Raw genomic sequence first — 16,470 nt, forward strand, 5'->3', positions numbered from 1 at the left:
GGTATAATGTGTTCGCAGACAATAATCACGCTCTCGTGGACCTAGTCTGCAGACATAGTAATGGCACTACTATTGCCATTATAATGAAGGCCTACCACCACTAAATGTCTACAAAGTAATTACTACACCTACCTGCATATGATAGACCTGTAATAATTTCATAACCACTAGTATAATGTGTTCGCAGACAATAATCACGCTCTCATGGACCAGTCTGCAGACATAGTATTGTACCACTATTCCTATTATAATGAAAGCTTACCACCACTACATGTCTACAAAATAATTACTACACCTACCTGGATGTGATAGACCTGTAATAATTTCATAACCACTAGTATAATGTGTTCGCAGACAATAATCACGCTCTCGTGGACCTAGTCTACAGACATAGTATTGTACCACTATTCCTATTATAATGAAGGCCTACCACCACTACATGTCTACAAAATAATTACTACACCTACCTGCATATGATAGACCTGTTACAGTAATAATTTCATTATCACTGGTATAATGTGTTCGCAGACAATAATCACGCTCTCGTGGACCTAGTCTACAGACATAGTATTGTACCACTATTCCTATTATAAAGAAGGCCTACCACCACTACATGTCTACAAAATAATTACTACACCTACCTGGATGTGATAGACCTGTAATAATTTCATAACCACTAGTATAATGTGTTCGCAGACAATAATCATGCTCTCGTGGACCTAGTCTGCAGACATAGTAATGGTACTACTAATGCCATTATAATGAAGGCCTATCACCACTACATGTCTACAAAATAATTACTACACCTACCTGCATATGATAGACCTGTTACAGTAATAATTTCATAACCACTAGTATAATGTGTTCGCAGACAATAATCACGCTCTCGTGGACCTAGTCTCCAGACATAGTAATGGTACTACTAATGCCATTATAATGAAGGCCTATCACCACTACATGTCTACAAAGTAATTACTACACCTACCTGGATGTGATAGACCTGTAATAATTTCATTATCACTGGTATAATGTGTTCGCAGACAATAATCACGCTCTCGTGGACCTAGTCTGCAGACATAGTAATGGCACTACTATTGCCATTATAATGAAGGCCTACCACCACTACATGTCTACAAAGTAATTACTACACCTACCTGCATATGATAGACCTGTAATAATTTCATAACGACTAGTATAATGTGTTCGCAGACAATAATCACGCTCTCGTGGACCAGTCTGCAGACATAGTATTGTACCACTATTCCTATTATAATGAAAGCTTACCACCACTACATGTCTACAAAATAATTACTACACCTACCTGGATGTGATAGACCTGTAATAATTTCATAACCACTAGTATAATGTGTTCGCAGACAATAATCACGCTCTCGTGGACCTAGTCTGCAGACATAGTAATGGTACTACTAATGCCATTATAATGAAGGCCTATCACCACTACATGTCTACAAAATAATTACTACACCTACCTGGATGTGATAGACCTGTAATAATTTCATAACCACTAGTATAATGTGTTCGCAGACAATAATCACGCTCTCGTGGACCTAGTCTACAGACATAGTATTGTACCACTATTCCTATTATAATGACGGCCTACCACCACTACATGTCTACAAAATAATTACTACACCTACCTGCATATGATATACCTGTAATAATTTCATAACCACTAGTATAATGTGTTCGCAGACAATAATCAGGCTCTCGTGGACCTAGTCTGCAGACATAGTAATGGTACCACTATTCCCATTATAATGAAGGCCTATCATCACTACATGTCTACAAAGTAATTACTACACCTACCTGGATGTGATAGACCTGTAATAATTTCATAACCACTAGTATAATGTGTTCGCAGACAATAATCACGCTCTCGTGGACCTAGTCTGCAGACATAGTAATGGTACCACTATTCCCATTATAATGAAGGCCTATCATCACTACATGTCTACAAAATAATTACTACACCTACCTGGATGTGATAGACCTGTAATAATTTCATTATCACTGGTATAATGTGTTCGCAGACAATAATCACGCTCTCGTGGACCTAGTCTGCAGACATAGTAATGGTACCACTATTCCCATTATAATGAAGGCCTATCATCACTACATGTCTACAAAGTAATTACTACACCTACCTGGATGTGATAGACCTGTAATAATTTCATAACCACTAGTATAATGTGTTCGCAGACAATAATCACGCTCTCGTGGACCTAGTCTGCAGACATAGTAATGGTACTACTAATGCCATTATAATGAAGGCCTATCATCACTACATGTCTACAAAGTAATTACTACACCTACCTGGATGTGATAGACCTGTAATAATTTTATTATCACTGGTATAATGTGTTCGCAGACAATAATTACGCTCTCGTGGACCTAGTCTGCAGACATAGTAATGGCACTACTATTGCCATTATAATGAAGGCCTACCACCACTAAATGTCTACAAAGTAATTACTACACCTACCTGCATATGATAGACCTGTAATAATTTCATAACCACTAGTATAATGTGTTCGCAGACAATAATCACGCTCTCGTGGACCAGTCTGCAGACATAGTATTGTACCACTATTCCTATTATAATGAAGGCCTACCACCACTACATGTCTACAAAATAATTACTACACCTACCTGCATATGATAGACCTGTTACAGTAATAATTTCATTATCACTGGTATAATGTGTTCGCAGACAATAATCACGCTCTCGTGGACCTAGTCTACAGACATAGTATTGTACCACTATTCCTATTATAAAGAAGGCCTACCACCACTACATGTCTACAAAATAATTACTACACCTACCTGGATGTGATAGACCTGTAATAATTTCATAACCACTAGTATAATGTGTTCGCAGACAATAATCATGCTCTCGTGGACCTAGTCTGCAGACATAGTAATGGTACTACTAATGCCATTATAATGAAGGCCTATCATCACTACATGTCTACAAAATAATTACTACACCTACCTGGATGTGATAGACCTGTAATAATTTCATAACCACTAGTATAATGTGTTCGCAGACAATAATCACGCTCTCGTGGACCTAGTCTCCAGACATAGTAATGGTACTACTAATGCCATTATAATGAAGGCCTATCACCACAACATGTCTACAAAGTAATTACTACACCTACCTGGATGTGATAGACCTGTAATAATTTCATAACCACTAGTATAATGTGTTCGCAGACAATAATCATGCTCTCGTGGACCTAGTCTGCAGACATAGTATTGTACCACTATTCCTATTATAATGAAAGCTTACCACCACTACATGTCTACAAAATAATTACTACACCTACCTGGATGTGATAGACCTGTAATAATTTCATAACCACTAGTATAATGTGTTCGCAGACAATAATCATGCTCTCGTGGACCTAGTCTGCAGACATAGTATTGTACCACTATTCCTATTATAATGAAGGCCTATCATCACTACATGTCTACAAAATAATTACTACACCTACCTGGATGTGATAGACCTGTAATAATTTCATAACCACTAGTATAATGTGTTCGCAGACAATAATCACGCTCTCGTGGACCTAGTCTGCAGACATAGTAATGGTACTACTAATGCCATTATAATGAAGGCCTATCACCACTACATGTCTACAAAATAATTACTACACCTACCTGGATGTGATAGACCTGTAATAATTTCATAACCACTAGTATAATGTGTTCGCAGACAATAATCACGCTCTCGTGGACCTAGTCTACAGACATAGTATTGTACCACTATTCCTATTATAATGACGGCCTACCACCACTACATGTCTACAAAATAATTACTACACCTACCTGCATATGATATACCTGTAATAATTTCATAACCACTAGTATAATGTGTTCGCAGACAATAATCAGGCTCTCGTGGACCTAGTCTGCAGACATAGTAATGGTACCACTATTCCCATTATAATGAAGGCCTATCATCACTACATGTCTACAAAGTAATTACTACACCTACCTGGATGTGATAGACCTGTAATAATTTCATAACCACTAGTATAATGTGTTCGCAGACAATAATCACGCTCTCGTGGACCTAGTCTGCAGACATAGTAATGGTACCACTATTCCCATTATAATGAAGGCCTATCATCACTACATGTCTACAAAATAATTACTACACCTACCTGGATGTGATAGACCTGTAATAATTTCATTATCACTGGTATAATGTGTTCGCAGACAATAATCACGCTCTCGTGGACCTAGTCTGCAGACATAGTAATGGTACCACTATTCCCATTATAATGAAGGCCTATCATCACTACATGTCTACAAAGTAATTACTACACCTACCTGGATGTGATAGACCTGTAATAATTTCATAACCACTAGTATAATGTGTTCGCAGACAATAATCACGCTCTCGTGGACCTAGTCTGCAGACATAGTAATGGTACTACTAATGCCATTATAATGAAGGCCTATCATCACTACATGTCTACAAAGTAATTACTACACCTACCTGGATGTGATAGACCTGTAATAATTTTATTATCACTGGTATAATGTGTTCGCAGACAATAATTACGCTCTCGTGGACCTAGTCTGCAGACATAGTAATGGCACTACTATTGCCATTATAATGAAGGCCTACCACCACTAAATGTCTACAAAGTAATTACTACACCTACCTGCATATGATAGACCTGTAATAATTTCATAACCACTAGTATAATGTGTTCGCAGACAATAATCACGCTCTCGTGGACCAGTCTGCAGACATAGTATTGTACCACTATTCCTATTATAATGAAGGCCTACCACCACTACATGTCTACAAAATAATTACTACACCTACCTGCATATGATAGACCTGTTACAGTAATAATTTCATTATCACTGGTATAATGTGTTCGCAGACAATAATCACGCTCTCGTGGACCTAGTCTACAGACATAGTATTGTACCACTATTCCTATTATAAAGAAGGCCTACCACCACTACATGTCTACAAAATAATTACTACACCTACCTGGATGTGATAGACCTGTAATAATTTCATAACCACTAGTATAATGTGTTCGCAGACAATAATCATGCTCTCGTGGACCTAGTCTGCAGACATAGTAATGGTACTACTAATGCCATTATAATGAAGGCCTATCATCACTACATGTCTACAAAATAATTACTACACCTACCTGGATGTGATAGACCTGTAATAATTTCATAACCACTAGTATAATGTGTTCGCAGACAATAATCACGCTCTCGTGGACCTAGTCTCCAGACATAGTAATGGTACTACTAATGCCATTATAATGAAGGCCTATCACCACAACATGTCTACAAAGTAATTACTACACCTACCTGGATGTGATAGACCTGTAATAATTTCATAACCACTAGTATAATGTGTTCGCAGACAATAATCATGCTCTCGTGGACCTAGTCTGCAGACATAGTATTGTACCACTATTCCTATTATAATGAAAGCTTACCACCACTACATGTCTACAAAATAATTACTACACCTACCTGGATGTGATAGACCTGTAATAATTTCATAACCACTAGTATAATGTGTTCGCAGACAATAATCATGCTCTCGTGGACCTAGTCTGCAGACATAGTAATGGTACTACTAATGCCATTATAATGAAGGCCTATCATCACTACATGTCTACAAAATAATTACTACACCTACCTGGATGTGATAGACCTGTAATAATTTCATAACCACTAGTATAATGTGTTCGCAGACAATAATCACGCTCTCGTGGACCTAGTCTCCAGACATAGTAATGGTACTACTAATGCCATTATAATGAAGGCCTATCACCACTACATGTCTACAAAATAATTACTACACCTACCTGCATATGATAGACCTGTTACAGTAATAATTTCATTATCATTGGTATAATGTGTTTGCAGACAATAATCACGCTCTCGTGGACCTAGTCTCCAGACATAGTAATGGTACTACTAATGCCATTATAATGAAGGCCTATCATCACTACATGTCTACAAAGTAATTACTACACCTACCTGGATGTGATAGACCTGTAATAATTTCATTATCACTGGTATAATGTGTTCGCAGACAATAATCACGCTCTCGTGGACCTAGTCTGCAGACATAGTAATGGCACTACTATTGCCATTATAATGAAGGCCTACCACCACTACATGTCTACAAAGTAATTACTACACCTACCTGCATATGATAGACCTGTAATAATTTCATAACCACTAGTATAATGTGTTCGCAGACAATAATCACGCTCTCGTGGACCTAGTCTACAGACATAGTATTGTACCACTATTCCTATTATAATGACGGCCTACCACCACTACATGTCTACAAAATAATTACTACACCTACCTGCATATGATATACCTGTAATAATTTCATAACCACTAGTATAATGTGTTCGCAGACAATAATCACGCTCTCGTGGACCTAGTCTGCAGACATAGTAATGGTACCACTATTCCCATTATAATGAAGGCCTATCATCACTACATGTCTACAAAGTAATTACTACACCTACCTGGATGTGATAGACCTGTAATAATTTCATAACCACTAGTATAATGTGTTCGCAGACAATAATCACGCTCTCGTGGACCTAGTCTGCAGACATAGTAATGGTACCACTATTCCCATTATAATGAAGGCCTATCATCACTACATGTCTACAAAATAATTACTACACCTACCTGGATGTGATAGACCTGTAATAATTTCATTATCACTGGTATAATGTGTTCGCAGACAATAATCACGCTCTCGTGGACCTAGTCTGCAGACATAGTAATGGTACCACTATTCCCATTATAATGAAGGCCTATCATCACTACATGTCTACAAAGTAATTACTACACCTACCTGGATGTGATAGACCTGTAAGAATTTCATAACCACTAGTATAATGTGTTCGCAGACAATAATCACGCTCTCGTGGACCTAGTCTGCAGACATAGTAATGGTACTACTAATGCCATTATAATGAAGGCCTATCATCACTACATGTCTACAAAGTAATTACTACACCTACCTGGATGTGATAGACCTGTAATAATTTTATTATCACTGGTATAATGTGTTCGCAGACAATAATTACGCTCTCGTGGACCTAGTCTGCAGACATAGTAATGGCACTACTATTGCCATTATAATGAAGGCCTACCACCACTAAATGTCTACAAAGTAATTACTACACCTACCTGCATATGATAGACCTGTAATAATTTCATAACCACTAGTATAATGTGTTCGCAGACAATAATCACGCTCTCGTGGACCAGTCTGCAGACATAGTATTGTACCACTATTCCTATTATAATGAAGGCCTACCACCACTACATGTCTACAAAATAATTACTACACCTACCTGCATATGATAGACCTGTTACAGTAATAATTTCATTATCACTGGTATAATGTGTTCGCAGACAATAATCACGCTCTCGTGGACCTAGTCTACAGACATAGTATTGTACCACTATTCCTATTATAAAGAAGGCCTACCACCACTACATGTCTACAAAATAATTACTACACCTACCTGGATGTGATAGACCTGTAATAATTTCATAACCACTAGTATAATGTGTTCGCAGACAATAATCATGCTCTCGTGGACCTAGTCTGCAGACATAGTAATGGTACTACTAATGCCATTATAATGAAGGCCTATCATCACTACATGTCTACAAAATAATTACTACACCTACCTGGATGTGATAGACCTGTAATAATTTCATAACCACTAGTATAATGTGTTCGCAGACAATAATCACGCTCTCGTGGACCTAGTCTCCAGACATAGTAATGGTACTACTAATGCCATTATAATGAAGGCCTATCACCACAACATGTCTACAAAGTAATTACTACACCTACCTGGATGTGATAGACCTGTAATAATTTCATAACCACTAGTATAATGTGTTCGCAGACAATAATCATGCTCTCGTGGACCTAGTCTGCAGACATAGTATTGTACCACTATTCCTATTATAATGAAAGCTTACCACCACTACATGTCTACAAAATAATTACTACACCTACCTGGATGTGATAGACCTGTAATAATTTCATAACCACTAGTATAATGTGTTCGCAGACAATAATCATGCTCTCGTGGACCTAGTCTGCAGACATAGTAATGGTACTACTAATGCCATTATAATGAAGGCCTATCATCACTACATGTCTACAAAATAATTACTACACCTACCTGGATGTGATAGACCTGTAATAATTTCATAACCACTAGTATAATGTGTTCGCAGACAATAATCACGCTCTCGTGGACCTAGTCTCCAGACATAGTAATGGTACTACTAATGCCATTATAATGAAGGCCTATCACCACTACATGTCTACAAAATAATTACTACACCTACCTGCATATGATAGACCTGTTACAGTAATAATTTCATTATCATTGGTATAATGTGTTTGCAGACAATAATCACGCTCTCGTGGACCTAGTCTCCAGACATAGTAATGGTACTACTAATGCCATTATAATGAAGGCCTATCATCACTACATGTCTACAAAGTAATTACTACACCTACCTGGATGTGATAGACCTGTAATAATTTCATTATCACTGGTATAATGTGTTCGCAGACAATAATCACGCTCTCGTGGACCTAGTCTGCAGACATAGTAATGGCACTACTATTGCCATTATAATGAAGGCCTACCACCACTACATGTCTACAAAGTAATTACTACACCTACCTGCATATGATAGACCTGTAATAATTTCATAACCACTAGTATAATGTGTTCGCAGACAATAATCACGCTCTCGTGGACCAGTCTGCAGACATAGTATTGTACCACTATTCCTATTATAATGAAAGCTTACCACCACTACATGTCTACAAAATAATTACTACACCTACCTGGATGTGATAGACCTGTAATAATTTCATAACCACTAGTATAATGTGTTCGCAGACAATAATCACGCTCTCGTGGACCTAGTCTACAGACATAGTATTGTACCACTATTCCTATTATAATGAAGGCCTACCACCACTACATGTCTACAAAATAATTACTACACCTACCTGCATATGATAGACCTGTAATAATTTCATAACCACTAGTATAATGTGTTCGCAGACAATAATCACGCTCTCGTGGACTTAGTCTGCAGACATAGTAATGGTACCACTATTCCCATTATAATGAAGGCCTATCATCACTACATGTCTACAAAGTAATTACTACACCTACCTGGATGTGATAGACCTGTAATAATTTCATAACCACTAGTATAATGTGTTCGCAGACAATAATCACGCTCTCGTGGACCTAGTCTGCAGACATAGTAATGGTACCACTATTCCCATTATAATGAAGGTCTATCATCACTACATGTCTACAAAATAATTACTACACCTACCTGGATGTGATAGACCTGTAATAATTTCATTATCACTGGTATAATGTGTTCGCAGACAATAATCACGCTCTCGTGGACCTAGTCTGCAGACATAGTAATGGTACCACTATTCCCATTATAATGAAGGCCTATCATCACTACATGTCTACAAAGTAATTACTACACCTACTTGGATGTGATAGACCTGTAATAATTTCATAACCACTAGTATAATGTGTTCGCAGACAATAATCACGCTCTCGTGGACCTAGTCTGCAGACATAGTAATGGTACCACTATTCCCATTATAATGAAGGCCTATCATCACTACATGTCTACAAAGTAATTACTACACCTACCTGCATATGATAGACCTGTAATAATTTCATAACCACTAGTATAATGTGTTCGCAGACAATAATCACGCTCTCGTGGACCTAGTCTGCAGACATAGTAATGGTACTACTAATGCCATTATAATGAAGGCCTATCACCACTACATGTCTACAAAATAATTACTACACCTACCTGGATGTGATAGACCTGTAATAATTTCATAACCACTAGTATAATGTGTTCGCAGACAATAATCACGCTCTCGTGGACCTAGTCTCCAGACATAGTAATGGTACTACTAATGCCATTATAATGAAGGCCTATCACCACTACATGTCTACAAAGTAATTACTACACCTACCTGGATGTGATAGACCTGTAATAATTTCATAACCACTAGTATAATGTGTTCGCAGACAATAATCATGCTCTTGTGGACCTAGTCTGCAGACATAGTATTGTACCACTATTCCTATTATAATGAAAGCTTACCACCACTACATGTCTACAAAATAATTACTACACCTACCTGGATGTGATAGACCTGTAATAATTTCATAACCACTAGTATAATGTGTTCGCAGACAATAATCATGCTCTCGTGGACCTAGTCTGCAGACATAGTAATGGTACTACTAATGCCATTATAATGAAGGCCTATCATCACTACATGTCTACAAAATAATTACTACACCTACCTGGATGTGATAGACCTGTAATAATTTCATAACCACTAGTATAATGTGTTCGCAGACAATAATCACGCTCTCGTGGACCTAGTCTCCAGACATAGTAATGGTACTACTAATGCCATTATAATGAAGGCCTATCACCACTACATGTCTACAAAATAATTACTACACCTACCTGCATATGATAGACCTGTTACAGTAATAATTTCATTATCACTGGTATAATGTGTTCGCAGACAATAATCACGCTCTCGTGGACCTAGTCTGCAGACATAGTAATGGTACTACTAATGCCATTATAATGAAGGCCTATCATCACTACATGTCTACAAAGTAATTACTACACCTACCTGGATGTGATAGACCTGTAATAATTTCATTATCACTGGTATAATGTGTTCGCAGACAATAATCTCGCTCTCGTGGACCTAGTCTGCAGACATAGTAATGGCACTACTATTGCCATTATAATGAAGGCCTACCACCACTACATGTCTACAAAGTAATTACTACACCTACCTGCATATGATAGACCTGTAATAATTTCATAACCACTAGTATAATGTGTTCGCAGACAATAATCACACTCTCGTGGACCAGTCTGCAGACATAGTATTGTACCACTATTCCTATTATAATGAAAGCTTACCACCACTACATGTCTACAAAATAATTACTACACCTACCTGGATGTGATAGACCTGTAATAATTTCATAACCACTAGTATAATGTGTTCGCAGACAATAATCACGCTCTCGTGGACCTAGTCTACAGACATAGTATTGTACCACTATTCCTATTATAATGAAGGCCTACCACCACTACATGTCTACAAAATAATTACTACACCTACTTGGATGTGATAGACCTGTAATAATTTCATTATCACTAGTATAATGTGTTCGCAGACAATAATCACGCTCTCGTGGACCTAGTCTGCAGACATAGTAATGGTACCACTATTCCCATTATAATGAAGGCCTATCATCACTACATGTCTACAAAGTAATTACTACACCTACCTGGATGTGATAGACCTGTAATAATTTCATAACCACTAGTATAATGTGTTCGCAGACAATAATCACGCTCTCGTGGACCTAGTCTGCAGACATAGTAATGGTACCACTATTCCCATTATAATGAAGGTCTATCATCACTACATGTCTACAAAATAATTACTACACCTACCTGGATGTGATAGACCTGTAATAATTTCATTATCACTGGTATAATGTGTTCGCAGACAATAATCACGCTCTCGTGGACCTAGTCTGCAGACATAGTAATGGTACCACTATTCCCATTATAATGAAGGCCTATCATCACTACATGTCTACAAAGTAATTACTACACCTACTTGGATGTGATAGACCTGTAATAATTTCATAACCACTAGTATAATGTGTTCGCAGACAATAATCACGCTCTCGTGGACCTAGTCTGCAGACATAGTAATGGTACCACTATTCCCATTATAATGAAGGCCTATCATCACTACATGTCTACAAAGTAATTACTACACCTACCTGCATATGATAGACCTGTAATAATTTCATAACCACTAGTATAATGTGTTCGCAGACAATAATCACGCTCTCGTGGACCTAGTCTGCAGACATAGTAATGGTACTACTAATGCCATTATAATGAAGGCCTATCACCACTACATGTCTACAAAATAATTACTACACCTACCTGGATGTGATAGACCTGTAATAATTTCATAACCACTAGTATAATGTGTTCGCAGACAATAATCACGCTCTCGTGGACCTAGTCTGCAGACATAGTAATGGTACTACTAATGCCATTATAATGAAGGCCTATCACCACTACATGTCTACAAAATAATTACTACACCTACCTGGATGTGATAGACCTGTAATAATTTCATAACCACTAGTATAATGTGTTCGCAGACAATAATCACGCTCTCGTGGACCTAGTCTGCAGACATAGTAATGGTACCACTATTCCCATTATAATGAAGGCCTATCATCACTACATGTCTACAAAGTAATTACTACACCTACCTGGATGTGATAGACCTGTAATAATTTCATAACCACTAGTATAATGTGTTCGCAGACAATAATCACGCTCTTGTGGACCTAGTCTGCAGACATAGTAATGGTACTACTAATGCCATTATAATGAAGGCCTATCATCACTACATGTCTACAAAGTAATTACTACACCTACCTGGATGTGATAGACCTGTAATAATTTCATTATCACTGGTATAATGTGTTCGCAGACAATAATCACGCTCTCGTGGACCTAGTCTGCAGACATAGTAATGGCACTACTATTGCCATTATAATGAAGGCCTACCACCACTAAATGTCTACAAAGTAATTACTACACCTACCTGCATATGATAGACCTGTAATAATTTCATAACCACTAGTATAATGTGTTCGCAGACAATAATCACGCTCTCGTGGACCAGTCTGCAGACATAGTATTGTACCACTATTCCTATTATAATGAAAGCTTACCACCACTACATGTCTACAAAATAATTACTACACCTACCTGGATGTGATAGACCTGTAATAATTTCATAACCACTAGTATAATGTGTTCGCAGACAATAATCACGCTCTCGTGGACCTAGTCTACAGACATAGTATTGTACCACTATTCCTATTATAATGAAGGCCTACCACCACTACATGTCTACAAAATAATTACTGCACCTACCTGCATATGATAGACCTGTTACAGTAATAATTTCATTATCACTGGTATAATGTGTTCGCAGACAATAATCATGCTCTCGTGGACCTAGTCTGCAGACATAGTAATGGTACCACTATTCCCATTATAATGAAGGCCTATCATCACTACATGTCTACAAAGTAATTACTACACCTACCTGGATGTGATAGACCTGTAATAATTTCATAACCACTAGTATAATGTGTTCGCAGACAATAATCACGCTCTCGTGGACTTAGTCTGCAGACATAGTAATGGTACCACTATTCCCATTATAATGAAGGCCTATCATCACTACATGCCTACAAAATAATTACTACACCTACCTGCATATGATAGACCTGTAATAATTTCATAACCACTAGTATAATGTGTTCGCAGACAATAATCACGCTCTCGTGGACCTAGTCTGCAGACATAGTAATGGTACTACTAATGCCATTATAATGAAGGCCTATCATCACTACATGTCTACAAAGTAATTACTACACCTACCTGGATGTGATAGACCTGTAATAATTTCATTATCACTGGTATAATGTGTTTGCAGACAATAATCACGCTCTCGTGGACCTAGTCTGCAGACATAGTAATGGCACTACTATTGCCATTATAATGAAGGCTTACCACCACTACATGTCTACAAAGTAATTACTACACCTACCTGGATGTGATAGACCTGTAATAATTTCATAACCACTAGTATAATGTGTTCGCAGACAATAATCACGCTCTCGTGGACCTAGTCTGCAGACTTAGTATTGTACCACTATTCCTATTACAATGAAGGCCTACCACCACTACATGTCTACAAAATAATTACTACACCTACCTGCATATGATAGACCTGTAATAATTTCATAACCACTAGTATAATGTGTTCGCAGACAATAATCACGCTCTCGTGGACCTAGTCTACAGACATAGTATTGTACCACTATTCCTATTATAATGACGGCCTACCACCACTACATGTCTACAAAATAATTACTACACCTACCTGCATATGATAGACCTGTAATAATTTCATAACCACTAGTATAATGTGTTCGCAGACAATAATCACGCTCTCGTGGACCTAGTCTGCAGACATAGTAATGGTACTACTAATGCCATTATAATGAAGGCCTATCATCACTACATGTCTACAAAGTAATTACTACACCTACCTGGATGTGATAGACCTGTAATAATTTCATTATCACTGGTATAATGTGTTTGCAGACAATAATCACGCTCTCGTGGACCTAGTCTGCAGACATAGTAATGGCACTACTATTGCCATTATAATGAAGGCTTACCACCACTACATGTCTACAAAGTAATTACTACACCTACCTGGATGTGATAGACCTGTAATAATTTCATAACCACTAGTATAATGTGTTCGCAGACAATAATCACGCTCTCGTGGACCTAGTCTGCAGACTTAGTATTGTACCACTATTCCTATTACAATGAAGGCCTACCACCACTACATGTCCACAAAATAATTACTACACCTACCTGCATATGATAGACCTGTAATAATTTCATAACCACTAGTATAATGTGTTCGCAGACAATAATCACGCTCTCGTGGACCTAGTCTGCAGACATAGTAATGGTACTATTATTGCCATTATAATGAAGGCCTATCATCACTACATGTCTACAAAGTAATTACTACACCTACCTGGATGTGATAGACCTGTAATAATTTCATAACCACTAGTATAGTGTGTTCGCAGACAATAATCACGCTCTTCTGGACCTAGTCTGCAGACATAGTAATGGTACCACTATTGCCATTATAATGAAGGCCTATCACCACTACATGTCTACAAAGTAATGTGGCCCACTCAAAAGGCTAAAAACACCTTTAGCTTTATCAACTGTGAAGACAGTAAAGGTTGGAAGAGCTAACATGTTGTCTTTGGAATGTTTCCTGGTAATGTTTGTGTTCAAGTTCTTTCTCAATATTACCATACCTTAAGTGGGACATTCAGTCTGTGGAGGTGACAACATCTTTGATACTTTATTTTTTTTGCAATGGGCAACTTTCTTTTTCGAGTTTCTAATAGAACCTGCAAAAAAAGAATAAGGTTGCCTCAGAGTTTATTTTGTTTAATTTAATAAATAATACAAATTACGTGACAGACATACCGAACATTCAATAATAGGAACATCCCGACCCTGCCTCACCATTACAAAATTATTTGCAGCAACATTTACATTTGTCAGAATACTGTAGTTTTCAAATATCCTAAACATTCTGTAAATAATAGCTATCATGTTAACCTTCTTTACATTTGTTATCATTGAAGTTATGAATATGATCTCTATGATTTTGTCAATAATTAAGAATTTTTATAAAATAGATCAAAATTGACAACTCTAGATTTTAAAAGTGAATATAATATTCTACACTCAATACGGCTAAAAATATTCAGAGATTTAATTACAACATAAAGGATTAAGAATCAAGGATGACATAGAATTACCCATGTCACATACAAATTCTACTTTATGAGCATCACATATCTGTGGACACAGTGGGGTGCCAGAACAGATGGCCTACCTACAAGGTCTTTGCAACAATGACTCATTCCATTGCTGTTTAAATAGATGTATTAACTTTATACAAAATAGTACTATTTAGACAACAGATAATTTATGTGTACACACTAATTTTAACATCAGTAAAAATGTGTATTTCATGTGTGTAGTGGCATGCCAATTTAAATTTCTGTAACTATTGTTAATTATTAATTGAGTGAAGTAAAATATAAAAATCAACAAAATGGATAAGCACAAATTCATTCTTGAAAGTGCCAGACAATCTCCTATTGCATAGTCAAGGCATACCACTGGTGAAGAAATAGAAGATCATTTTAATTACCGTCAGCATCATCTGATGTTCTCACTTTCTTTCCAATTTGAAATCTTTCAATTTCACTGCTCTGTACATTTAAATCACCACAACTACAACCATCAAGATGTACACTCAACTTGGAACATTATGAAAATGTTTGTCAGCACAATGGACAATGCCAATGACGAGGAGTCTTCATTTTTGCAATGCACAAAACACAAGCAATACCTACAGAATTAACACAACTAAGATAATTTATTTTCAAACATGGGTGCAGACGCCAGATTAAATTCAAACTTTCAAGATACTCCTTCAATTAATGAATTTTTTTTCTATAAATATCCCACACACGAGAAGCAACAAAGTCAATTTACAAACGATTTAAAAAGATCTCTTAAACTAAGAAAATACATAGCAATTTGCACCATATGCAACCC

The 16,470-nt window shown here is 37.1% G+C and overlaps 1 long non-coding RNA gene across 1 annotated transcript in view; it reads right to left on the reverse strand.

Moving 5' to 3' along the window:
• The window catches only part of LOC146730205 (uncharacterized), a 30,117-nt gene extending 13,881 nt beyond the window's left edge, over positions 1–16,236 (reverse strand). Inside the window, exons 1-2 of the long non-coding RNA XR_014927910.1 lie at positions 16,061–16,236; positions 15,150–15,245 (exon numbers count right to left, since the gene is read on the reverse strand). This is a non-coding gene — a long non-coding RNA (uncharacterized LOC146730205). The remainder of the gene's footprint in view (positions 1–15,149; positions 15,246–16,060) is intronic.
• Positions 16,237–16,470: the final 234 nt, after the last annotated feature.

The sequence above is a fragment of the Saccoglossus kowalevskii genome, chromosome 20 (assembly GCF_978046115.1).
Source record: "Saccoglossus kowalevskii chromosome 20, keSacKowa6.1, whole genome shotgun sequence".
NCBI classification, from domain to species: domain Eukaryota; kingdom Metazoa; phylum Hemichordata; class Enteropneusta; family Harrimaniidae; genus Saccoglossus; species Saccoglossus kowalevskii.